This window comes from Ursus arctos, unplaced genomic scaffold (genome assembly GCF_023065955.2).
Source record: "Ursus arctos isolate Adak ecotype North America unplaced genomic scaffold, UrsArc2.0 scaffold_31, whole genome shotgun sequence".
Lineage (NCBI taxonomy): Eukaryota > Metazoa > Chordata > Mammalia > Carnivora > Ursidae > Ursus > Ursus arctos.
The window spans coordinates 1998934-2025979 of record NW_026622997.1 but is presented as its reverse complement, the minus strand read 5'-3'; the positions used below and the strand labels follow the sequence as shown (position 1 = coordinate 2025979).

The following is a 27046-nucleotide window of genomic DNA, read 5'->3' as shown; positions in this document are numbered from 1 at the left end:
GAAAAGGGTAGACAAAAGGGGGAGTTTGAGCTTCTAGGGGCAATATTTGTGGGAAGGTAACTATATGGGGAAACTAGCAGAAGCCGGGGTTATTTTAGCGGGATTTGTTTCTGCAGACTCATCTTGGCGCTGAGTTTCCATTTCTAGTGATCAGGGTAGTTCTCTTCCGCTGGTGTGAGAGATGGAAGGGGAACACCTTCAGAAAGGGATGTTTATGCCCTGCTTTTAGGCAGACAGGAGGAAGACAGAGAGCCCTTCCTGTTTGCTTTTCCCTAATTGATCTCAGCTCAAAATAATCCTTGTGCCAAAGTGGCATATTTTGGGTCACAAATATTCACGTTTGTTTTTAAGTCTGAGACTCTCAAAGGAAAGTACATGTCTAAAAGGAAATAGGTTCAGAAGAAAAGAAAGTATATGTTTCCGCCCGGTTTCGAACCAGGGACCTTTCGCGTGTTAGGCGAATGTGATAACCACTACACTACGGAAACCCCACTGAATATTACTTTGGTAGAAGTAGATATTTCTTGATGCCTCACGTCCTTTTCCTGGAGATTTCCCTTTATGAAGTTAACACTATTGTATACCAGTAGAGATGCGTTCGTCAAATACATCTACTGTAACATTCAGAGAAGCCTATTTAGAACAGCCAAAAAAATTGGAAATTACTGCAATGCCCCGATGGCTTTGTAGAGAAAATGACAGCAGATATGAGACTTCACAGATGAACAGAGTATAATGAATATGCTGCAGAGAGGTTAGAACGGGGATTTTGTCCTTGGGAACTGGAGTGCGCATGATGTTGGTGGTGGGAGGGTATCCAAGGGTTTGAAGCAGGGCATGGGAATAAATGAGATTAAATGGGAATATGTGGGCCAGATCAGAGAAAATACGGGACGTGCCTTCCAAAGAGGGGAGGGTATATTTTAATCTGAATATTAGGAGAGAAGTTGGAGCCTAACCATTAATTCTTGGAGTGTAGATGTCATCAGTGAAGATTTCTTAAAAAAAAAAAAAATCAAAATGTAATTTTACATAATTAAAATGCACTAATCTAAAGGACACAGCTTAATGAAAAAGAAAAGTCACATCAACTCATTGATTCAATAAACTCAGCAAATGACAGCCAGGATAACCACAAAGAAAATTGTAACTACCCAAATTATATCGAACTGCTTGAAAACCAAAGATTTAAAAAATCTTAAAAGCAGCTGGAGGGAAAAGGGAATACATTTTAGGTGAAACAAAGGTTAAATGGAATAATAAATATTAAATCAAAGAAAGGGAGAAAAAGAGGAACAAAAAACGAGTGGGACAAATGGAAAACAAATAACTTGATGATGGACTTACATTCAAATATAAATAATTGCATTTAATGTAAATGAGATAAACACACAATTAAAGGGCAGAGATTGGCAGGTTAAATAGTAAAATAAAACAAAGAAAAACAGGAGCCAACTGTTCCCTGCTTACAAGAGACACATAAGATGAATAAAGATGACAGGTTGAAAGCAGAGTGGTGACGGAAGATACACCTTGAAAGCACGAACCATTAGAAAGCTGGTGTGGATATATCAGTATCAGTTAGAGTAGACCCCAAGATAAAAAGTAAGACCAAAGATAGAGACATATTCAATAACAATAAAATGATCAATTTACCAAGAAGACTTATTAATTCTTATCTGAAGCAAAACTGAGAAAACTAAAACAAGAAATAGTACAACCACAACTATTAAAGACCCCTTTGAGTAGCTGATGAGAGGCTGAAAGATAAGGGGAAATAAGTAGGATACAGAGGATTTGAACCACAGCTAGTAACTGATCAACTTGACCTAGTTAGCACTTATAAGAAACTACACCTAACTATTGCAGAATACACATTATTTTAGAGCGTACATGAAAAATTCACCAAAACAGGGCCATCAAACAAGTCTCACAAATTTTAAAGGATTAAAACAACTAAAAAATTTTTCTGACAACAGAATTAAACTAGAAGTCAATAACAAAAAGGTAAGTAGAAAATTCTTGGATATAGGGAAACTTAAGCACCACACGTCTAAATAACCCACATTCTAACTAAAAGAATGAAAGTACATGCAAGTAGAACAGTGCTTAGAGGGAAATAGGTAAGTTTATACGTATATATTAGGAAAAGAAGAGAGGGTTATAACTGGGAAATCTTAAGGAGGAAAAGATGTCTTATATTTGAGGGTTAAAACTGAGAAATTTTAAGGAGGAAAAGATGTTTTATATTTTAAGCCGGAAACTTCGCTGTATTGAGAATGGTTTTGATGCCCAGTCTTGAAGACGGCGGGGACAAGAGGAGGCTATTATAGATTATGGTCAAGAAGAGATATTGAAGACCCAAATAGGGACCAATAGAAGGACAGAAGGAAAAGACATCATACACATGTTGAAGGCAAAGTCAACAAGGCTTTGTGATGGTTTGAAGATGGGAGGAATCAAGGTTAACTACAGGTTTCCGATGGGATTGATGTCAGTTGAGTTCATGGTGCACCATGTTAGTGGTACCTATATGAAATTCAAATGGAGATGGAAATATGAGTTTGAAGCTAGGGAGAGATCTGTCTTAGATGTGGATATCTGGGGAGATCGGCTCCAGGCAGGCAGCCAAGATGTTTAGAGGGGACGAAGAAATTTTGAGGGATGAAGGATCAACTTGAGACTCTGCAATGGGTCAAGATGTAAACATCAGCCCTGGAAAGTGCCAAGATGCTTGAGATACTTCTGGTTGCCATTGTGGTATAGGTGTAAGACTCAAGAACGTAAAACTTAGCCATCTGAGAGTGTTTGGCACTCCTGAGTTTGATGTTGTGTACGTGGAATTGAAGACACAGACTCAGCATTAAACAATCCCAATACAGAGAAGAAAGTGTGATAACAGGTAACAGAGACAGATGAATCCAGAAGATCTCAGCTGAGTCTGCAGAGTAATGCTTTCTGGAAGTAGTTATCCACAGTGTGGTCATCACATTTGTTTCATACCTAGTTTTTGTTAGTCACCAAGTGGACATGCTTCCTAACCATTTCCCTTTCCCTGACATTTCTCCTCATCGCCATACTTCACCTTTCACTTTTAATGGACATTTCATTCAAGTGAATTCACCAAACTATCCAGTGCCCAATTTAACCAATGAGCAGACTTGGAGAAGAAAGAACCACACAGCTGGCCTAAAACAACAGCATGCCTGCTCTAATAGCACAAAAGAGGAGCTGTCTGAGGATCCCAAGCCAGGGAACATTTAATAGGGGAGGTGGTTTGAATAAAGAATAACTTATGTCAGGAAAGAAATAGTATTTCCATGAGAAAGAACTCCCTTCAGCAAAGACACAATTGTGAATGTCCAGGCCATGGTTAAAATTGTCTTACAGAGTCACCACCTTTTATCATTCAGTACTGTTAACCGCTCAGCTTTTTGGGAGTTACATGATGTCATCCGTTAGATTCCAATCCACTTCAAGGAGTTTAAAAAAAATCCTCTTCTAACATCTCTATTCCCAGATGCTCAACAACCAACAAGAAGGTAGTTAACCCTTTCTTAGTAATCAGTAATTTCTTAGTAATACAAAGAATATCTGAAGGCACATGGTTTCAAAGTGGTTCATTTCCTCACTTGATCTCAAGTGGTAGAGCAGAGGGGCAATCCTCAGCTAGGCTAGGTGAGGTTACTCACCTACTGCAAATATCATGACTAGCACAAATATTGTGTCCTCGAATGATGTATATGTATTGGGAATGCTTCTCAAACGCCTGAATATTTCAAGAGTCATCTTGTGTAAATTCAGGTTGGCTCCTACGCACCTAGAGAAAACATAGGAGGTTAAATCACAAAAGCCAGGAAGAGAGTAGAAAGATAGGCCCCGCTGGGATTTGAACCCAGGATCTCCTGTTTACTAGACAGGCGCTTTAACCAGCTAAGCCACAGAGCCAGGCACAAGCCCCCCTTCACTTACATCTCATTTGAGTATGATTTCACACATTTCCACTGCAACAAACTTAGTAATTAGTTTACCAGATGTTTCAAAAACAAGAAAGAATAGACATTGTCTCAGTCAAAACCAAAGAAGAATGTTCTTTTGGAAGGATGAACATGGGGACTGAATCTAAATGACGGTCTCTTCTTGGATCATTGTTTCAATGTGGACACCACTAGACTCACTAGACTATAAACTCTGGCGGCAGGGACAGAGCCCTTTGTTGAACCCAAAAGGAAAAATGAATTGACTTTCTACTAACCACCATTTCGTTGTAACCACACCTGCGCTCTCCTCTATTAGTGTGGAAAAGGACATGTTATTGGTCAAAGATTAGCACGTGTCCGACACATGGTTGCCAAAAGAACTGTGAGGACATGTTTGCACCTGTCAGATGGCGCTCAAGGATGGTGGCACTCATTTTTCAACTTCAGAAATGTTGACTGCCTATGGCTCACAACTGGGTGGGTCTCTGGGAACTGTCCTCAACAAAGAGGCACCTTGCCCAAATTTACACCCACCACTGGGGGTGCCCCCATCCAAGGCTGGTTGATGGAAAAGTATAAAGGCTTCCCATCCTCCTATTGGCCTTAACGCAGGACATTTTTGAAGGGCCATTCCAGGATGCAGTATCCCCGAGAATCAGCTTGAGATCTCTGTTAAACTACATCAAGCTCAGCTCCTGCCTCTTCCCAGTCTTGCTTCCCTTACCCTCTCCTATTTGCTGATTCTAAGAGCGTTCCCAATAAACCTGCACACAACCACCATCTCCGGGTCTGTTTCCCAGGGAACTGACCCACGACCAAAGGCAAGTGACTGGTGCCTACTTGGATCTGTAGAGGTCAAAGTAAGTCTGAATGTGGCCCAGACTCAGAAATCATTTACCACAGCGAGCACCCTGGCAAAACAAGAGTGGTAGTAATATTAATATTCTACCCTATGAACTTACAGAATTGTCACCACAGAACGACAACAAAAAATTATGAAAACACCGACTAGTTGGTTCAAACGATGTATAAAGTTAGTTAAAACGTGCTCAAGGACCAGAAGAATAATTTATGATATTAAATGCAAGTACCTGAAATGCGAGGTTAGAAACTAAATGGCAAATTCAGCTAGTCAAAGAATATGATTCTCATTTCTAGGAAAAAACGCGCGTATCAAGTACTAAACATCTTAGAGACTATAGTGCGCATGCAGAAGAAGACCATATAATACACAGATAGATGTGCACAGATGCACTTACAAATGGAGAGTAAAGGTTTTTAGAATGTACACAGACCGATCAGCTTCTGAACACTAGAACCCGAGCTCAGAAGGAGCCGCAGTGGGAAGAGGAGAAGCAGAACGCGGCCGAGAGAGCGGAGGAAGAGAGGCCTTGGCTGCTCCGCCGGCCCCTCCCTGGGCGGGCACCTGCCGGCAGGTGGGCCAGGCGCCGGCTGGAGAGGGCGCCCTCCTAGGTGGTTTCCCGCCGTGCTCCTGAGCCTCCCGACTCGCGCCTCGCCTCCTCCTCCCCTCTCAGTCCTGGCGTTTCTCCCTGATTCCGGACACGCGCTGCTTCCCACAGACCTCGTCCTGGTTTGGGGGTCCTGGCTCTCTGCCGCGGGTCCCGGCGCGGTCAGAAGCTCCTCGGAGACCACCGCGGTTCTGGGGCCGCCGCCGCCGCCAGCCCCGCACTCGGGCGCCACCGCGCGTCCGGGGAGCCGCACTGCAGTCCCACAGCCGCGACGCTCCGCGGCGGACTCGGGATGGGCGAGCGGGGGCTGCAGGGTCCCGGGTCCCCAGCGTCCGGGCGGAGCTGACCTGCCGCGAACAGGCCCCAGGAGCGGGGAGGCACCTGGGTCTCGCTGCCGGACGTTGGCCTGAATCTTCTCAGGTTTTCCTGGAAGAAGCACGATCCCTTGAGGCAGAATATGGAACTTTTTCCTTCCCTTCTCCCCCATCTACCCCTCCAGAGGGAAGGACGCGAAGAATAGGAACAATTTTCTCTTTTCCCCCAAGATCAAGAAGGGAATGCTCTTTTAGTGTCTTTTACAGACCCCCCCCCCCCCCCCCCCCCCCGCCCCGGGCATCCTGGCCGGTTAGCTCAGTTGGTTAGAGCGTGGTGCTAATAACGCCAAGGTCGCGGGTTCGATCCCCGTACGGGCCAAGCTGTGCAGTGCTTTTGCGCTGCGCGCGGAGAGTAATAGCAGTACGGGCTTTGCGTAATCAATGAATCTCTGAACTTGGTTGCGGCGAGTCTTGGCCCCTCAGATGGACGCAGTTAAGTACCAGCCTCAGGTCCAGCTTATCCTGCACCTCGCTAGCAGGGCAGCTTGGCAGCAGCGACCAGGGACAACGGACAGCGTTTGTCTTGTTTTGTTTTCCGGTGAAGAAACTGGTTTTGGAGGGGAAAAAACCCTGAATTATTTGATAGTTTCCTCTGAAAACCAGTTGTGGACTCACCCTTTATCTCACTCCTTCTGGGTCATTCTGCATTCCCCAGTTCAGTCTAAAAGAAAAAAAGACTAAAAAATGAAGAAAAGATCTTCCAAAACTTTAATAGTAAGAATGATTTGTTTTATACACTTTCACACTTTATCTGAAATGAAAGGGTTGAGTAACTTGAAACATAATTTTGTTTCTTTTTTGCGTAAGTAATACCTACTTTGATGTGCTTCAAAAAGAAACTTTAAAAAGATAAACGGAGATGTTTTCTTTTCACCCTTGTTATTGGTCTGCCCACTTCTCACCATCACCTCCTAAGTAAACTCTGTCCACAATTTCTCATTTATCCTTACTGGTTTTCCTAACTAAGGCATGCATATGTAAATATTTATATTGATTATTATTTTTCTTCTTTTTCACACAAAAGATAATCATTTACTCATTGTTTTGCATTTGCACTTTTTTTCTTAGTATACCTTGAGTATTTCTAACTGCAATTTCTACTTTGTACACTGTCAAAATTAAAGCTTATTTTCAAATGCCTTGGTCCTGCCAGCCAGAAGTTGAATTTGGAAACTTCTCAACATTGTACAAAGTGTAGGCTTTTCCAGCCCAGGGGAGGAGGTAGTGGAAATGATATCCTTAATTTTCTCTAATGTGAACAAAGCACTTTCTTTCTTCGGCCATATCACATTTAGAGGCTTGAATATGGACTCCCAAACTGTTTATCAAAGGAAATTATGTACAATTTTAAAAAATATTTATTTCCTTGTGGAAGGAAGCTTTTAATTTTGCTCATTATTGGGCCCCTATGTGTACATAATTAAACTTTGGGTTTTTTCCTCCTATTAATTGGTCTCATGTAAATTTAATTCTGAGACTAGCTAGAAGAAACTTGAAGTGTAGAGAAAATTCTTCCTCTCCATCAGTACAGCAACTGCAAAGGCTCTAAAGGCAAGTGAACATGCAGTACTGTAGAGACAGATGACCTGTGTGGCTGAAGGAAGCTGGCAAGGAAAAGGGTCCGGTGCTCTGGCCTCCTGTGCCCATTCCAGTCTTGGAATCATCTCAAGCTTCAGGCGGTCCAGCTGAAAAGTCTGCTTTTTGTGAGGTAGGTTGGCTGATCTGTGGGCTTTGTCATTAGGAAATAAGGAAGAAGCTGGTAGAGGGTGGCAGAATATGCCAGCCCAAAATATGACACGTTGGCACAACGATCATTTTTAGCTAAAGGCTTTTGAAAAAGCAGCAGATACAAGAAAACCACTCCAAACTTTCTTCTGATTCTTAAAAGCAGGAGATAAAATTCCCATGTGAAAGATGTCTTCTTTATTCCAGGAGAAGAGTCACATTCTAATTCTCAAGGATAGAAAGTTGAGGCTCAGGGAAATCTTATTAAATTAACCCTAATCTTCCTAGTCACTTCACCCAATTAACTACCCTAGCCCCAGCCCCTTTGGCTCATCACATTTTCCTGATTTTACTGTCCTTTGTCCAATTCAGTATATACATGTGAAACTCTACCTGCTTCTTTGGGCTTATGAGGGCTCCCATGTTACATAAAACAGGTTAAGTAAAGTTGTGTGTTTTTCTGTTAATTCGTCTTTTGTTACAGGGACTCATATCAATAACTTAGAAGGGCAGAAGGAAAGATTATTTTTGCTTCTCTTCATTGGAGTGAGCGACTGGAGTTTTCTGATGTGTGCATTCTTAAAAGTCCCCAGGAAACAAAATTCAGACTGTGGAAAATCTCAAGTTTCTTCTAAAAATAGAAGGAGGGAGAGTGAAACTATAGATTCAAAGAACTTAAGTGACATGTATGTCCAAAGACTTGTTTTTTAAAAAGTATATGTGTAATCTATCTATATATCTATATATATGCTTTTTGTAATATATTCTATATTATATAGAATATTATCATTATAATATCTACATATAATTGTTATATATTATAGGGCTCATTTATAAAATATATGAAACAAGTGGCAAACTTTGAACAGTAATTGAATACTTAATTTTATTTTTATTTTTAGATGTGATCATTGTTTTGTGATTAGGTTTTTTTTCAGAGTCCTCACCTTTTATTTTTATTTATTCATACTTTTTTCCTTATCTTTTAGAGATACATACTTGAGTATTAGTCCTGTGCCAGTTATATTGGACCCTGAGACAAAAGGAAACATCAGTAATACTGATTCCCTATTAAAAACTTGGATATTGTATTCATTATGCATCTTTTGCATTGATTTTTATTTTTAAAAAATACCACTTTAAAATATCTCCTCTTTGCTAAGGTTTTTGGTAAGCCTTCTAAATTTTGTGCCCAGGCAGGCGCTGACTCGCCTTACCCTACCCCGGCTGCGCTGAAGTTACGGAGCTTCATGTCTGACATTTACTTCAGTGTGTAGGGGGAGTGAGGGCTGGAAATAGATGAGTTGATAATTATTGAACGTGTTAGATGTGGTTATGGGGTTTACGATACTATTCTCGGTCAAACCATATCGGGGGCAGCAAGGGAGCGGGAAACGCTAGCGGAGCATTCACCTCGAGAACCAACCACAGAGGCGCAGAGCCCTCCCAGGTTCCTAGAGCGGACCGGAAATGACGCCCGCGGGGAAGCCGAGCCGTCCGGTTGTGGAGCCGAGAGGTCCCTGTGCTCGCCGGCTTTCCGGTGACGTGAGCTCCCGCGGAGTGGGAAACCGGCTCCCCGAGTCCAGAGGACAGCAGGACCGCTATGGGCTTTGAGGCGGCTCGAGGAGGGCCAGGCTTCGGAGCCTGGCACCTGACGAAGGCGAGACGTGGGGGGGACACGTCCAGAAACGTAGGTTCGCGACGAGAGCTGTCCCCGCGGCACACTGCTGGCTGCGGGGGCTCCCGGCCTTCGGGCGGGAACCGAGCGGATGACTGTGCAGCGAGAGTGCTCGGGCCCGGCAGCAGATGGCCGTGGCTTGGCCGCTCCCCACCGGGGAGGTCCGCCCGGAGCCGCCTGGCCTTGCGGACGGTAGGACGTCCCTGTTTGTGCGTGGGGTTGGGGACGGGGACGCACGGGAGGGGGGGTTCGGTGCTGGAGCGGCAGGTGCTGGAGCGGCAGGTGCTGGAGGTTACTGCTCAGGGTAACAGCATCTTCTGCAGAACCATTCCCTGGAAGGCAGCACTGATGATTCTGGGCCTCAGTAAGTGTGAGAGGTGTACTGTCCTGGGGCGGGGCGCGGGGACGGGATCGTCCTAGCAGTCCGTCGACCTCAACACCCTGCCTCTACCTCGAAATCAGTGGAGATTGGAGTTGTTGAGCAGTGTTAATGTGCAGACGGCGACGGGAACCCTGGGGCTCCTGTCGGATCCCAGAGGTGCTTCTCCCTCTTCCTTCTGGGGAGACACCGTTCTTTGACACTGTGTCTAGTCGAGGCGTGGTGGCTCAGCCGGCTCTTAATTCGTGTGTGTGTGGTTCGCCGAGTGAAATTTACCAGCCCCGTAGTACAAGGAAAGAGCGGAGGGGCGGAATTCACTTTTATCTCTGTCTTTGTCTAAGGTGAAGAACTCCGCAGTATTTTTTCTCTGTTTAAGCAGGTTTTTCTTCAGCAAAAATAGAGTCCATGTAAGGATTTTCTGGCACTGATAAGAGCTCAGTGATAGAATTTTAGTGTCTTTTCTGTCAGGAATTAGGGTGAAAATTGAGCGATGCTCTTAAAAGCTCCAGTGATCTGAAAAAATCCTTCAAAAGATCTTTGCTCTGTTGCAGTAGTTGTAAGAACACACAGGGAGGAATTCTGTGCCAGCTACTACCAAACAGCTTTACAACTATTTTGTGATTAATCCTCACAACCCTGCACGAGAGATGCGTTTACACCGTGTAGAGCTGGGGCTTAGTGAGTTTAACTTGCTAAATAGGTCGAGATCACATAGCTAGTAAGCGTCAGAACCAAGGGTTTGAATTCATCTTTGTATGACATCAGAGCCTGTGTTGTTTACTTTTAAGCCAATGGGGTGCTTCTGCTACAGTCTCTCAATTTTTAAAACGTCTTTATTATAAATATACTTTTTGAGAAACATAATATATTCATGTGATTCAAAATCAAAATACTAAAGAAGGTACATAGTAAAGTCTCCCTCCTACCCAACCTCCCATCCAGCTGTTCCGTTGCCACCACAGCAAACAGGTAACCATCTTTGTTAGTGTTTTTAGCTGTCTCTCCAGAATTCCTTTGTGAATATACAAGCAAACACAAATCTATGTTCTTATTTTCACTCTTTCTTGTATGTTAGAGTGCACATTACACTTACTTTTCTCCACTTACCACCATCTTAGTAATAGCTTATTTATGTATGAATAAACTATTTATTATGATAACATAATAAATACATATTTTGGTGGTCTTTATCTATGGTTCTTGGCTTATAGCGCCCAAAATCTTTGTAGTTTCCTTAGAGACTAGAATAAGAGGGGCATCTTTTGCTGTATTTGGTGTTTACCCTTTGGTTCCTGAAGTATCTTTAGAGTGGTAAATGTAAAAAGAGTATCTTCTGTTATTCACTACAAACCCCTTTCAACCACACCTGAGTTTATGTTAATAAAGTGATTTTTTTGGAAAGCTCCTAGTAACTTAAAATAGGGTTAGGAACCAATTTTGAGTTTAGAGGATTGCAACTTCCAGCTCTACCCGCCCCCGCCCCCCGACTTCCAGCAAGGGGAGAGGGGCTGGAGGTTGAATTGATCACCCATGGCCAATGTCTACATGCTGATGCTCTATATTTTCTATCCAGGTCCCTTTCTCCTTTGGTTTCCTGCACCATAGTAGCTAGAGAGCCAAAAATTCTTCCCTGACTCCCTTATAGTTGGAGTGGCTGACATGTGACCTGGGTCTGACCATTGAAATTCAAGTGACAATCACTTCTGAGGGGCTTCCAGAGGGAAACCTGTTTTTAAAGGGAGTGACTTCTCTAAAAAAATAAAGTCTTTGTAAAGGTACAGGGTGACTTAGCTAGCACGTTCCATCAGCTCCTTACCTTGAACTTTGCTCTTCTCTCTTCCTATTTGGACCGCAGACAAGATTCTTGGAGTGACAGCAGCTATTACGCGTCTGTGATGCTGAAAGCCACAGGACAGAGACAGTTAAGAAGACAGAAGATGCCTGGGAACGTCATGCCATTCTTGACCAGTGGTGCCAGCCCTGGAAGCTTTACCCCAGGACCTCTTGTTAAATGACATGCTCACTCCTTTCTGTGTCACCCACTGGGTAGACTTTCCCATTGCAGGGAATTCAGTCCTAACTGGTGATACCAGCTGGTAAACACTAGCACCTGTTCTGTGCCAGTGCAGCTCTAACCACGTTATGTATTAACTTTGACAGTCCTCATAACAATCTTCGGAGATAGACCGAAAGATCTCAGAAGTGTGGTTCCTGAGCCAACAGCATCACCACTACCTGGAAACTTGCTGGAAGTGCAACTTTGGGTGCCTGACCCCAGACCCGAATCAGAAACTCTGGGAGTAGAGGCCCAGCAGTCTGTTTTAAGAAGCCTTCCAGGTAATTCCGATGTATGCTGAAGTTTGACAGGTTTATCTCTATAGATAGGGTGCTATACCCATTTTACAGACAAGTAGACTGAGCTGAATTTAAGTCACTTGCCTCATGTCCTTCAGCCAGTAAGACTAACTACTCGGTCTGTATCTATAATGACTACATTACATCCCATGATAAGAACTCCTGCTCTAGAGAAGTGGTCTCTAGTACCCCTTTGAAAAATAATGTACCCCCTTGCACATATGAAATTTTACATCATAAGTTTAAGCAATGGTAAAGAATGTGGTTTCCAGTCCATTGTAAATTATGACATTTTAAAATGTGTTCAATCACTCTCTTAAATGTATCCAATGGAATCTAAGTACCTCAGTGATTATTATTTTAAACAGACTATTATCCATTTAAAAAAAATAATTTTCCTCTAACATTTGAAATTTTATATCCTTCTCTTTGTACCTGAACTTGTATTTTCATTTCCCTACCCCACAAAAGTAAATTCTGTTGTAACATGGCTATTTTTGGTCTACCTTGTCATACTTCTCTGCACCAAAAAAGTACGAACAGTGAATTTCATATTTTTTAAAAAAAGTTCCAGTGACTTTAACAGCTTTAAGAGTAAATTTATTTTCTGTATTAAGTTATTATGATTTTTATTAGTATAAAATCAAATTCATTGTGAATGTATTATATATTTTGATAAGTTAACAGATAAAGTCGAATTGCAAATGCACCTCTTAATGAGATGGATGTTGCTAAGATTTTCTAATGAATTTATGTATCTATGGATCAATATTCCTTGTTGCAAGAATGAGAAAAGTTCAACATCAGTTTTATGTCAATTTTCATTATTATAGATATGAGAGATTATATCAGTTTACATAAGTAGGTAGGAATTCAAGGATTTTTGAAGTAGGAATGCAATTCTGATTATTCTGACTCCTGTATTACATGCCAGAATCACATTATGTATTACAAAAAATTGTTAATCTGTTGCTGACGACTGGGTTAGACCCGCTTTTGTTGAAAGCAGATGTGAGAAACCACCTGAGGTGTGGAAGGCCTTTGTCTTGCTCACTGACATCATTATTTTAGAGCCTGTTGTCAGATGCTTTGAGGAGGCTTTGTGTCTTGGGGCAACATGAAGATACCTTGGGATGGTTGAGAGTTACCTCCTGTTTCCTTAGTGGGCGAGGGGTTGTGACAAAAGGGTAGGTGGGAAAGCAGGAAGCTCCAGGCAGATCAGTGATGATGAGTCTACGTGGAAGCCCAGGGTCAGCAGGTGGATTCCCTGAGAAGTGTGTCCGTGTATCCCAGGGATGCACATATCCCAGCTTGAAAGCTAAAGGATACTAAGAGATCTCTTAGAATCATCGTCGCCACGTTCTACAAAATGTAAAACAGATTACTTGAGTTTAAGTTTCTCACCTGGAAAGTAGGTGTATCTGCAAAGAACATGGAGGTAAGCTGCAAGTCACAAATTGTTTGTACTCTGTGTCAATATACACCCCTGAGAGGGGATTATTTGAGTATCTTGCGTCATCTTTAACTTTTTCTTCACACAGTTTTAGGTAAAGATTCAAATACTCTGAATATGTCCTAAGTTCAGTAGACACCTTGTCCTGGTAGCAATAGTCATAGCCAAATTCTTAAATTCCAAGAGATTACCCTTCATGCCACTTCTGGACTTTGGGCCTCAACCTCCAAAGGGGGGTTCTGTGTAATCCAAACGAGGGGAAATGAGTTTAGAATCACAAGTATTCAGCTTGTTTTCATTCTTTGCTGGCCCCACATCCTCCTGTCATTTCTCCTGTGTCTGCACTAGGTTGCTTTTCTTCTCTCCGGGAGTACACTGATTCATTTCTCTTTTCTTTTCTTTTCTTTTCTTTTCTTTTCTTTTCTTTTCTTTTCTCTTTTCTTTTCTCTTTTCTTTTCTTTTCTTTTCTTTCTTTCTGTTGTGCACAGAACACTTAACATGAGCTCTGCCCTCTTAACACATTTTTAAATGTGCAGTAGATTAGCACTGGCTGTAGGTACAGCGTTGTTCGGCAGATCTCCGGAGCTCACTCATTCTCGACTGAAACTGTGCCTGTTGATGAATAACTCCGTTTGACCCCGAACCCCTGACAACCCCCGTTCCATTCTTGGCTTCTGTGAATTTGACTGTTAGATGCCTCAAGTAAGTGGAACCATGCAGTATTTGTCCTTCTGTAATGGCTTATCTCACTTAGTCTATCCTCAAGGTTCATCCATGTTGTCGAATGTTGCCGAATTCCATTCTTTTTAAGGCTGAATAACATTGCACTGTGTGCACAGACCATGTTTTCTTAATGCAGTTGAAATCTAGGTTGTATTCACGTCTTGGCTATCCTGAACATTGTTGCAGCGAACAAGGGAGCGCTAAGATCTCTTCCAGATCCTGATTTCGATTCTTTTGGATAAATACCCAGAAGTGGGATGGCTGGAGCACAGTATGCTTTTGATGTTTTGAGGAAACTCCATGCTGTTTTCATAAGTGCTGCAGCGTTTCATTCCTACCCACAGGGTGCAAGTGTTCCATTTTCTCCACATCTTTACCAACACTTGTCTTTTTTTGGGAGGCGGGTCCTTGGTGTTTTGATAATAGCCATCCTCACAGGTGTGGTGAGGTGGTATCTCATTGTGGTTTTGATTTGTATTCCTCTGATGATTAATGACACTGAGCATCTTTTCATGTACCCGTGGGGCCATATACATAAATATCTTTGTTGGAGAAATGTCTATTCGAGTCTTTAGCCCAATTTTTTGTTGACCTATTCGTCTTTTGGTTTTGTTTATTGCTATTGAGCTGTAGCGGTTCCTTATATAGAGAATTATCCCTTATCAGATACAGGGTTTGCAAATATCTTCTCCCATTTTGTAGGTCGCCTCTTCACTCTGTTGATGGTTTCCTTTGCTATGCAGAAGGTTTTTAACTTGATGTCATTCCGCTTGTCAGCTGTAAACAGGAATAATTTTACTTCTTCACTTCTGATTTGGATGCCCTTTCTTTCTCTTTCTTGCCTCATTGCTCTGAGTGAGGGGCTTCTGCTACTACGATGAATAGAAGTGGCAAGAGTGGGCATCCTTGCCTTGTTCCTGATCTTAAAGGAAAAGTTTCATTTATTCACCTGTGAGAATGATGTTAGCTGTGGGCTCATACTTGATCTTAAGTTATGTTTAGGTACATCCTTCTAAACCCAGTTTGTTGGGAGTTTTTTTAATCATAAAATGTTGTCGAATCTTATCAGATGCTTTTTCTGCCCTGTTAAGATGATCATGTGACTTTTATCCTTTCTTCGTCAACGTGGTGTATCCTGTTCATCGAGTCATCGTTGAGGTGTGTTGGCGATGATGAACACGCTGGCAGACCCAGCAAGAGTGTGTCCCAAGTCTACCAGTTTGGGTGAGTCGAATGTTGTGTTCACCTAGGATGCAGAAGCCTTTTAGTTTTTGATTTCTCAAAAAGGGAGTCTGTCCATGAATTGTTACTAAATTGGTGTGTTTGTGGGAATAAGGAGGTCCACGGCTTCCTACAGCCCGTCTTGCTCCAGAAATAGCACTGATCTTGTATTCTCAGTGCACCATGACGGATCACCCAGCTCTTGGAGTACGGCCGGAGCGTTCGTGGTGGGCTCTTATCCCTGCTAGCACTGTAGTTCCAGTGACTGCTTCCTGAGAGTGCGAGGCCATCCTGGAAGTTTAACTAGCTCTGTGGTAAAGGAGCTCTAGCTCTTGACCATTCCAGTTTTGAATACTCCACTTGGGATTTACGGTTTTCTGAGCACTGGGGCCATGATTCTGTGATGGCTTCATCACTCAGCAAAGAGCACAGGTGACTACATGCCAGACTGTTCTAGGCAATCGGGAAACAGACAAGGTCAGGGACCTTATGGGCTACTGGGAGGAAACAAAAAATGTATCTCTGGTAGATAAGAGCTATGAAGAAAAAGCAGAGTGCGTGGACAGAGAAGGAGGAGGAGTGCTCTATCATGTGGGGTGGAGAGCAAAGGCGGCCCTTGAGCAAAGAACTGGATATTAATTATAAACTACACTTGCACAGAACTGCCAACATGGGAGTATGGACACTTAAGAAATCCCATCTTTTCCTTGGCCTTGTAGTTTTTGGAGCCCTGAATCTCATTTGCCTAGTGGGGAGAGAGAAGCTGGCAGAGTGAATGGCCCATGATGCTCTCCACCCACCTGCAGCTCCGGGGCCCCAGGAGTCTTCTCCACACCCTAATGTCATTACACCTTCCCCCCACTCCCAGCCCAGAATCTTTCAGCTGCTGGCCACTCACTCAGTGACCCTGACCTCTCTTTTCATTACCTCTAGACTTTGTTCCTGAGCATAGGGTTTCTTCCTTCCTCTAGAGCAGAAAAAAGGGACACAAAGGATGGCTTTGTGTCGAGTGCCAAAGAAAGCTGAGAACATTGGCTGTGTTCGCAAAGGCAGATTAAATCATAATCTTGGGTCCATAAGAATTTTCCCACTTTTATGATGTCACTAAGTGGTCCCACCAATGAGCAAGCAGGATAAATTACCTATATTCTCAGTCTGTCTGACTGTTCCTTTCATCTGGCTCGCTCCTATTGACCCTGCCTGCCTTGCAGTCCTTCTGAGCAGTAACTGCTATTTCTTCCCTACCCTTTGTTACCGCTGGGCCTGGAGATGGGTAGGTCTCCCTCTTGCTCCTCATTGCCCCTTCTGGGTTTTGTCCTCCCTTCTCCATAAAAACACCTAATCTGGAAGCTTTTCTCCTAGACTTGACCACTCTTCCTTCGTTTTGCTGTCATCTACAGACTGTTGGAATAATTCCTCTCATTCCTTGAACATTTAAGTCCTTAGATCACTCTCAGTCTCTGATACTACTCCTGTCGTAATTCCTGGTGATGTTAGTATCCAGGAAGGCGATTTTTCCTGTGCTCTTGGCCTCCCAGTTCCCTGATCCGTCATCCAGTGATCTTGTTTCCACTCTCCTTTCAACCCCTCATGTGCCCCAAACTCAGACCAGTGATTTCCACCTTCTTTTGCGTCAGGTCACAGTCATGAATACACCTTCCATTTAGACTATGCCTGCGTGTGAATATTTGTAACTGGAAGTTTTGCAATCTACTACTTTCTTTGCTACCACAGGTACAAAGTATGAAGTTAGTACCAAATATGTATCCATTGTCCTACAGTCTTGCCCATCCCCCCCCCCACACCCTCACTTCCCTCCTTACCCAAACTAGAGTCCATGGCTCACCACTGCAGCCACTCTATTGCCCACACACTTACCCTACATGTTTCCTCAATACTTGTACGAGATGTTTACCCTTCTAATAATCTGCATTTCTATTTACTCATTGCCTGCACCCATATAGGTGAATGAAACTGGAAAAAAACAAGCAGACTGACTTGTCCAGCTGTAAATTCATGACCGTACACCTTGAGTGAGCCCTTCATGCTGCCATGTGATCCCACACCATTCCCCAGCCCACTGTTCTAGGTAACTTCTCACCTCCGCAGATCTCCAGTACCTTCTACCCTGTGCTCACCTCAGCTATGACTTTGCCTTCTGTTACTCTGAGAAAATAGAAGCAATCAGAAGACATTTCCCATACCTCGTCATTACCCCATCTATCAACTTGCTGGTATATAGTCTGCTGTTCTTTCTGACGACTATGCAGAGCTTGCTCGTTCATCTGCGGCCAGCCCCGGGAATAGTGACCTCTCCTTCAAGTTACTAGTATCTGTCTCCTGCATGTTAAAAACAAAAGACCTTTGGTCCCACATATTCCTCTAGCTTCAGCCTCTTTGCTTTTTCTGCAAGCTCTTCAAAGAGTTGTCTATTGTTGCTATACCCACCTCTCCCGGTCTGTCCTTCCTTGACACCTCCTCTTCTGTCTTTTTGATAGGCTCTACCTGTCGTTCCACGCCAAGAGCTTTTGTCAAGGTTGCAGTGGCCTTCTCATTGATGAACTGGTGATCCGTTTTCATGCCTCACCTGACTTGGCTTATGGGTGACATTTGACACAGACGTTTCCTCCTTCTTGAAACATTTTCATCTCTTGGCTTCTGGGACTTCTTCCCAGTCCTCTTTGTTGGGTACTTCTCATCTCTGGGTCTCTAAATCCTGAAAAGCTCAGTCCTGGACCACTTCTCTCCTTGGGCCACACTGAAACTCATTTACTCTCAGTGGTTTTAATTCCTATGTATTGTGGATGTTTCTCAAATTTAAATCCCGGTCTCTCTAGCTTGGACCTCTTTGCTAACCCTCACAGTAGTATATATACTCACCTAACATTTTCTTTGGAGATCTAAAAGGCATATCAAATGTAACATGTCTAAAATAAAATTGCTTCTCACTCCCTTGTGCCTCCGACTTGGTCTAACCCATATCAGTAAAGGGCAACTCAGACTTTACCAATCTGAATCCAAAAGCCTTGAGGTCGTTCCTGACTCCTATCTCTTTCGTATCACACATCTCATCTCATCACTAAGTCCAATGGCTCTGCCTGCACAGTAAGCCCAGTATGAGACTGCTAATGCCCTGCTCAACCAAGAACATTCTCCAAACCACCATCGTCTCATATGGCATCACTACTCCAGTAGCTCCTGTGTTCCTTGCTTAAACCCATGCCCTATGGTCTAATCATAATGCAGCAACCAAGCGAATCCATAGAAATGTGAGTCTGATCTTATTCCTCTGCTCCAATGGCTTCTTAGAATAAACACCAAATTTTTTAATGTTACCTGATGGATCTTACACAATCTGGCCTCCATCTCCTTTCTGACCTCTAGACTTTCCCCTCTCACTCCACCCCACTCCAGCCACCATGCTGGCCTCCTCGCTTGAAGTGATATGTGATTGACTATGAAATGAGGCAGTCAGCCATTGTCATATGTATCCACACAGGGTGAACACGGTTTGGCCAATGTGGTTGAATAAGCTTTCAACCCAAGCTTGGGCCTCGAAGGATAGATTTATACTGGCTGATGAGAAAAGGGAAACAGGAGGACCTAGTAGATGGGATTGAGCAAAGGCAAAGGGTTGTACCACTCTAGGGGTATCTCCATATGGTAACCATACTTGTTTGCAAACCAGTATCAGGCACCTGGAACAGTATAGACACCATAGTAGGTGGTGAAGACATTTATTTAGTGAACGAGAGATATTTGGATGGTACTTAGTGGGCAATGGGACAGAAGGTTTAGATGGAGCCCATTGGAGAAACACTTGCCTGTATAGGATTTGGGAAACAGTGTGGTGAACACATTTTGGCAGAGAGGTTGAATTTTTGGAGGGAGTAGACAGAAATAAAGCTCAAAGATATGTTGAAGCTAGATTAAGGAAGGGCTTGGATGTCACTCGAAGGATCACATTAGATGTGCTCAGGGAGATGTTAGGGGGCTTCCAAGAGTGGGGGAGAACCTGATAAAGTTATTGGGGGAGGGGCTGTCAGTCTGGAGTCTGGAATGGTGGCAATAATGGCTGGAGCCTGGGAGAGACATTAGGAGGCAATGTTCCAGAACTTCACACTGTGGGCCTACAGTACTTGTTAAATAGGGAGCTAAATTGTAGAGGGGATACTGGGGCTAGAATGGGAGATTTAAGAAAGTGTTAGGAATGAGGGATCATTAGGAATTGTCTTTGAAGGATGAAGAGTGAATCTGGAGGGTGTGGGGAAATGCCTCCCCACCTCTTCCCTTTCCATCAGTGCTTTAGGATGAAGAAACTGAAGAGAGACGTGATCCTCACCTGTCATTTCCTGGCCACCATCCTGATGTGGTGGTCTTTCCTCGTCTCCTCCTGGGTGGAAATAGAACTGCCTGGAGATCCCAACATCCTCGTCAGTGCGCCCTTCAAAGACTGCAGTAGTCAAATGTGCTGGGTGCCCAAACACAAGCCAAGTGAGTCCTGGTTTAACCTGCAGCCTCGGGTACCTGCCTCCTGCCCACCTCGCCGTCCCTGCCACTCCTTCCCGTTGGTGCCCACCCACACCTGCTGTGCTGCCTGTACACCTGGGCACTCGGAAAACCAGGGAGTGGACCCTAAAAAAGGACGAACTTATCAGACTCTCTCTTGTCATCCTTCCCTGATTCTAGCCTACTTCATACTGGGTGGAGGTCTCATGATCAGCGCCCTTCTCCTCTCACTCTGTTTCAACTTCTTGTTGCTGGTCTTCCCTCAGTTATTCCCTGAGACCCAGAAACAGTATGTTTCCTGTGCTTTTATCTTCATCATCACAGGGAAGGAGAGGCAGGAATGAACTCGCAAGGTCTTGGCTTTGGGTTAGGGTGGGATTTTCACTTGATTAGCTTTTTAAACACTGTCCAGGAGAGTACAGAGGAAAAGAAAAGTCTAGGAGAAACACACGGTCTCAAAGGAGGCAGAGGAAAGTGAGGGCGGTACCAATGACATGATTCTGGTTCAGTGATCATGACCCAACAGCGGAACCTTGGAGGGCTGGCGTAGGCTAATCAGACCTGTCTCGCCCCTTTCTTGGGTTGGCAGGTACTTTTGTGTTCCTCTCATTATTTATGCACTACATGCAAATTTTGGAAGTGTCTCAGGAACCTGATCCACCAAAAGTCACCTATAAGTTTCCTTACTTCGTGAACGTGTCCAGCTCTGGCCTGTCCTAGTCTCTGGTGAGTGATCACTGGGTTCTGATGGAGGAAGGTGAGTTAACCTCCCAGAAAGTGGGTAAAGCTCATTTCTTTGATCTCCCTTTTCTTTTGTCTTAGTCTCAAACATGTGAAAGTTTTATCCACAGCCGATTATCTAATGTTCTCCTTTTCCTCTTTGGTTTCTGGGCATTGGTGTCCCTTATGATGCTTGTCCAGGAATTCATCCTAATGTCCAGTGACCTATATTAAAAATTTTGTTCCTTCTTGATTTCTTCCTGCAATTCAGTTTTGCAGTATAAAACCCCAAAATTGGGATTGAGAAGCGAACTCTCTGCAACAAACATACCTTGAACAAGGGTGTAGAATGCAGAATATGGGAAAGAATTGTTTCCTTTTTTTGACAACGGGAAATAGAAAGACAACATGTAGGACCAGTTATATAATTTGTGAGGCCCAGTGCAAAATGAAGATGTGGAGTCTCTTGTTCAAAAATTATTAACAATTTCAAGACACTGATGGCAGAGCATTAAAGCAAGTGTGAGGCTCATCCAAGCACAGGAGGACCCTGTGTCTCCGCCCAAGTCATGTGACTGGGAAGTCAGCTCGGACGTGTTGTGGGATGATAACAAAAACATGTGTGGGTAACCTGCGCTTTCGTTTTTGGTCCAGTTACGCTCTTTGAAAATTAGAGTTGTCCTTGCCAGAATCATCAGTATAGTTATTTTCTTAGGAGCCCTCTGCCTCACAATTCCCAGTGTTTGGAAGCTGTCAGAGTTTTAAGATCCTGACCCTACCACATGGCTACCATTTCATTAGAAGACACAACACTGAGCCTAAAACCGAGCAGAAGGCGTGAACAGAATGAAGAGGACTCTCTGCCCGTGACTGGGGTTCCTCAGCCACTCACCCCAAAGACAGTGTCACTGACTCTGGAAAGAACTGACTTCTTCCCCTTGTTCTGTTCACTTATCTTTCCGGAGCCCTGGACCCCAGGTCTGTTTCATGGCAGAGGAAGGGAAGGAGATAGAATTGTGTGTGCGGGAGAAGCAGATAGGCAGCGTGGTAGGGGCCTGCTTGCCATTATCTCCACAACGCTGCGCTCACAGGGGTGCCTGTTTTACGGGGTGTTTCCTTGTCCTTAACAAAGCCCTTATCCCATCTGTGAAGTTTAATAAAAGCCCTCTTTCCTCTGGAAGTGTTGTGACTGGTTGTTTTTTCCCCACAGTGTTATTTCAGCAACTGTGGCTGGTGGGCACGGCTTCTGTGTTTGGGGGAGAGGTCGTCCTCACTCTGCTAGCTGGTCGTCTGGTGCACCAGAAAGGCGGTAACCACGTGGCCCTACCACGTACAAAACCATTGCCGTGGAAGGCGCAGCAGACGGGTCCTAGAGACCAAAGAGACACTGCCAACTGTCTGTTCCACTGAGAATATCCCACACAGGTGCTTCACTGACAGAGGTGTTGATGAGAGAACAGTTCTTAGAGAAGGGAGAAATGAATTCTAGACTATTTTAAAAGCTACAGAAATTAGGGGCGCCTGGGTGGCACAGCGGTTAAGCGTCTGCCTTCGGCTCAGGGCGTGATCCCGGCGTTCTGGGATCGAGCCCCACATCAGGCTCTTCTGCTATGAGCCTGCTTCTTCCTCTCCAACTCCCCATGGTTGTGTTCCCTCTCTCGCTGGCTGTCTCTATCTCTGCCAAATAAATAAATAAAATCTTTAAAAAAAAAAAAAAAGCTACAGAAATTAATCCGGAACATTTTCATTAAGGACAGTTTATAAAGGAAGAAAACAGTTTTCTTTTAAAGGGCAAAGGAACTAATACTGCGCACTTACTACTGACCAGGCGCTGTGCTACACACAGTGTGTGTGTGTGTGTCTGCTCGTGTGTGTGCTCGTGTGTGCATATGTGTGTGCGCGTGTGTGTGCTCGTGTGTGTGTCTGCTCATGTGTGCGTGTGTGTGTGTTTGCTCGTGTGTGTGCTCGTGTGTGTCTGCTCGTGTGTGCATGTGTGTCTGCTCGTGTGTGCATGTGTGTGCGCGTGTCTGCTCGTGCGTGCATGTCTGTGCGCATGTGTGTGCGCGTGTGTGTCTGCTCGTGTGTGCATGTGTGTGTGTTTGCTCGTGTGTGCGCTCGTGTGTGTCTGCTCGTGTGTGTCTGCTCGTGTGTGCATGTGTGTGCACGTGTCTGCTCGTGCGTGCATGTGTGTGCGCATGTGTGCGCGCGTGTGTGTCTGCTCGTGCGTACATGTGTGTGCGTGTCTGCTCGTGTGTGTGCTCGTGCGTGCATGTGTGTGCGCGTGTGTGTCTGCTCGTGTGTGTCTGCTCGTGTGTGCATGTGTGTGCGCGTGTCTGCTCGTGCGTGCATGTCTGTGCGCATGTGTGTGTGCGTGTGTGTCTGCTCGTGTGTGCATGTGTGTGCGCGTGTCTGCTCGTGCGTGCATGTGTGTGCGCATGTGTGTGCGCGTGTGTCTGCTCGTGCGTGCATGTGTGTGTGTCTGCTCGTGTGTGTGCTCGTGCATGCATGTGTGCGCGCGTGTGTGCTCGTGTGTGCATGTGTGTGCGCGTGTCTGCTCGTGTGTGTCTGCTCATGTGTGCGTGTGTGTGTGCATGTGTGTGCGCATGTGTGTGCGCGTGTGTCTGCTCGTGTGTGCGCTCATGTGTGTGCTCGTGTGTGTCTGCTCGTGTGTGCATGTGTGTGCGCATATGTCTGTGTCTGCTCACAATCCAGTTATTAAGAGATTATCTCTATCTTAATAACGAAGACACTGTGGCTCAGGGAGAGTAGGTAGCAAAGCCAGAACTGGGAGACAAGATTGTTGGGCTGCAGTGTCCACGTGTCCATGAGCTTTTCCCTTCTCAAGGTCTCAGGTAAGGGGATGACTTATCTAGATCTGAGCAATCTGCTCCAAAGTCTTCATTCTGAACTAGCCTTTGAAAAGCAAACATCTTTTTCCTAGAGAGTGACTACCTTTGTAGGAATCCTCCTATCTAGATAACTAAATTCAGAGAACCCCTATGATAAAGCAGAATGTTAATTGTTCAAAGTTTCTATCGTTTTGACTTAATTCATTCCTATCCTGCGTAAGGAACCCTGAGGGTCAGCCCTATGCTGTCAGAGCAAGACATTCTTTATAAAGTTTTATTTTAAGTATTTCATCTTTTCTCCATTATGCTGGGTATATCTTTGGTGTACAGAGCCAAAGGATTGAAATCTTGCCACTTGGAACGATGTGGATAGAACTAGAGAGTATTATGCTAAGTGAAATAAGTCAGTCAGAGAAAGACAATTATCATATGATCTCACTGATATGTGGAATCTGAGAAACAAAACTGAGGATCATAGGGGAAGGGAGGGAAAAATAAGATGAAACCAGAGAGGGAGACAAACCATAAGAGACTCATAATCATAGGAAACAAACTGAGGGTTGCTGGAGGGGAGGTGGGTGGGGTATGGGGTAAGTGGGTGATGGGCCTTAAGGAGGGCACTTGATGTGATGAGCACTGGGTGTTATACACAACTGATGAACCACTGATCTCTACCTCTGAAACTAATAATACAGTATATGTTAATTAAATTGAATTTAAATGAAAAAATATGGTGTTGGGATTACCAGCAGTTCTCTGGAGATAAGGTAGAGTTAGATCTGTATCTCACATATTAAAACACAGGAAAAATTGGATAAAGCAAAGATCTAAATACAAAAAAATCGTGTACATTCTAGAAGAAAGCATGGCATTCCTCTATGACTCTTTTTGATCTCCTAGTGGGGAAAGACACATCTAAGTCAGACGCTGAACCAGAAGACTCATCACTTTGGCCGCAGACCCAAATCACTGATAAATTCTAAGGCAAATAAACTGGATTATCAGGGACATATCAGAATAGGGCTTAATTGATTCATATTTAAAGAGCTCCTACAAATCATAAAAGACCTAACAACTAATAGAAAAACGAGTACACAGAAAAGGAAATACAGGCGGCTTATAAGCTTTAAAAGTGCTCAACAACACTAACCCGAGAAAGGCAAAATCTAAGCGTTCATGTTCTGCTGGGGAGGGTTCAACTCTGCTTTCCGGAGCGAGCTGACGGGACTGCCCTGGCCGAGCTCCGACCACCCACCGTTGGAAACTGTGAGAATCCCCGGTACGTGGTTCTCACTTCGCAGGGGCCGCAGAGAACAAGCGCTGCTTTCCTGGAGCCTCAAGGGCAAAGCCTCCAAGGTCGATGCCCCTTGCAACTGAAGTGCCTGGAGTATTAACATCTCTTTACGAAGACTGTCGACTGACTTGGGTGAGTTTTCCTTGCGTTGGCAATTTGATGGGGTCGGGGCAGAAAATAGTCCACGCAGGTACCACTGACTCGCCCTCCTTACTGCACAGCAGGAAATGTGTTCGCAGAGGGGTGGAAAAGCAGACACCGGAGCCGACCCGGCACATTGCCAGGGGCCAACCCCCTCCCCAGGAGGGGTTGCAAAGACGAAAACTTGCTCTACCGGGAGTGGGGTTCGAACCCACGCGGGCACACGCCCATTGGATCTTAAGTCCAACGCCTTAACCACTCGGCCATCCCGGTGGCTGGGCTCCTCCTGTTGGCAATTATTTTTTTATTGGAACCAATGTATTTGTGCTGCGCATGAAAGAAATACAGAATTATTTCTGTTTCTGTGGAATTGCACGAGAAGGATTGTGATGGAGAAAACAGCACGCTTTTTGTGCTTTCAGAAAGCGCCCACTTTCCCCCAGCTCCCCTCGCTAGATCACCGCCGGTGTTTCAGAGAAATCGCTGTTTTTATTTGATGGAAAGCAACACGCATGAGGGGAGAGACAGAGAGTAAGAGAAACCACCGCCGGGGTGCACCTGCTTCCTCTGCCCCTGCAGACGCCCCCCCAGTCCTCCCGGAAGAGACCGTGGTTCCTGCTGTGGCCCAACCCTCCCCACCTCTCAACCCTCCCAGTGCTGGAGGCTGCAGGGCTGGGCCCCGAGGGACAGGAGGTGAAAACGAGCTCGCCCTGGCGGGAAATTTGGAAACCCCTAGTGGACACAGTTCGAATTCGTGGCTTTGATTTTAATGACAAGACGCTTTCACTGACGCCCAGTATGTCCACATAGGAGCGCACTGAGCTCAGCGTGGGCTGCACAGAAAGACACCCCCACCCCAACTCCGATATAGGGAGGACCCCAAGAATCGGATTTCCAGCAAACACACCCAGCTGACTAACGTCAACTGTTTGCTGACTACACTCAATCAAGGATGCTAGGAGTGGTCATGGGGAACTTAAGGATCCAGGAAAGAAGCTCCCAGAGGGGACATTTGGGGTCTCTGGAGGACACGGAGCTGAAATGAAATCCCAGAGCACAGGCTGGAATATAATTAATTTATGTAACAATACGGAACACCTAGTGTGTGACAGGGCATCTCAGGCAGCTGAGGGAAGGCCCCCCAAGAGGAGCGGGTTATGTCAGCGGTACAAGACAAGCAGAGGGTCTGAACATGACTCTTCCCAGTTGATGAAGAAGCCCACCCTTCATTTTGAATGTTCAGACTGACTGGGTCCACATCCAGATCTTTCTCTTTTCCTGATAAATTCACGTACAAAGCATGGCCCCCTCACGTGCTGTGGTTGTCCCACTCTGGGTTCTGTCTCTGGCCAGATCAAGGTTCAACTCCTAGAAAGGAGACATTGCCTGAGAGAGTCCCGCGCCTCCCAGGCTCTGAAGGAAACGCAGATCTCTCAGTTCTGGGGTGAGAACTGGGCTGCGGATGGGGTCGGACAGGACGCCAGGGTTCCACAAAAAAACAGATCAGAGATAGAATCCATCATGTATAGACAGATACAAAGGTTTCCAAAATATTCTATTACTGTTGTTCTTCACCTGGGCTACACAGTAGATTCAGCTATTCAGTTAAATTCTTAAATGTGAAAGTAAAAATAAAACTACCAGAGGCGCAGGAAGGAGAATATCCTCGTCTGCCAGTGAGGCACGAACAACAAGGAAATACAATTCTAGTATTTGCTTCCATTAAAATGAAGAATATGTAAAATAAAGGACATAATAGAAATAGAAATAGATAAATGTGATCGGGGAGAGTATATTTAAATTGTCCCCAAATGGCAGGGGCAAGATGGATAGATAGATGATATAATAGCAAGAAGCCATGAGAAGCAGCAAGATCAAAAGGAAATGGACAAAGGACACGACAAGCAATTTAAGAGAGAGATACACAAGACTAACAAATATACAGCAAAAAATTTCCCAAATCATTAATTGCCACAGAAAAAAAAAGTAAAAAAAGACAGTACTCTACCGCCATTTGATTGGCAAAGTAAAAAGCTGAGTAAAACCCATTATTGTAGGACTAGGAATTAAAGAATGCTCATGTCCTGCTGGTGGGGTCTGAAATCGAGGATGTCCTCCTGGAGAACTTCTTACTCTAGTAAAGGATGTTCCCGTTCTAGCATGGAGCTATTCTGCT

General features: G+C 44.5%; 2 long non-coding RNA genes and 4 other non-coding genes across 8 annotated transcripts in view; 2 read left to right on the top strand and 4 right to left on the bottom strand.

Annotated features, from left to right (window-relative positions):
* Window positions 1-27046, bottom strand: part of LOC123001720 (uncharacterized) — a 58689-nt gene that overhangs the window by 13731 nt on the left and 17912 nt on the right. Inside the window, exons 3-4 of the long non-coding RNA XR_008956670.1 lie at window positions 19700-19828; window positions 11422-15382 (exon numbers count right to left, since the gene is read on the bottom strand). This is a non-coding gene — a long non-coding RNA (uncharacterized LOC123001720). The remainder of the gene's footprint in view (window positions 1-11421; window positions 15383-19699; window positions 19829-27046) is intronic.
* TRNAV-AAC (transfer RNA valine (anticodon AAC)) lies at window positions 416-488 on the bottom strand. Its single transcript has one exon. It is a non-coding gene; the product is annotated as a tRNA-Val (tRNA).
* On the bottom strand, window positions 3875-3948 carry TRNAT-AGU (transfer RNA threonine (anticodon AGU)). The gene has a single exon. It is a non-coding gene; the product is annotated as a tRNA-Thr (tRNA).
* On the top strand, window positions 6069-6142 carry TRNAI-AAU (transfer RNA isoleucine (anticodon AAU)). The gene has a single exon. It is a non-coding gene; the product is annotated as a tRNA-Ile (tRNA).
* Window positions 9022-21766, top strand: LOC125283543 (uncharacterized). Of its 3 annotated transcripts, XR_008956665.1 has the most exons (6): window positions 9037-9418; window positions 11461-11942; window positions 15228-15360; window positions 19659-19851; window positions 20456-20592; window positions 21302-21766. It is a non-coding gene; the product is annotated as an uncharacterized LOC125283543 (long non-coding RNA). The 3 variants fall into 3 exon arrangements; XR_007191449.2 differs by having other exon boundaries at window positions 9022-9418; window positions 11461-15360; XR_008956666.1 differs by having other exon boundaries at window positions 9040-9418; window positions 19659-21766.
* Window positions 25061-25143, bottom strand: TRNAL-UAA (transfer RNA leucine (anticodon UAA)). Its single transcript has one exon. It is a non-coding gene; the product is annotated as a tRNA-Leu (tRNA).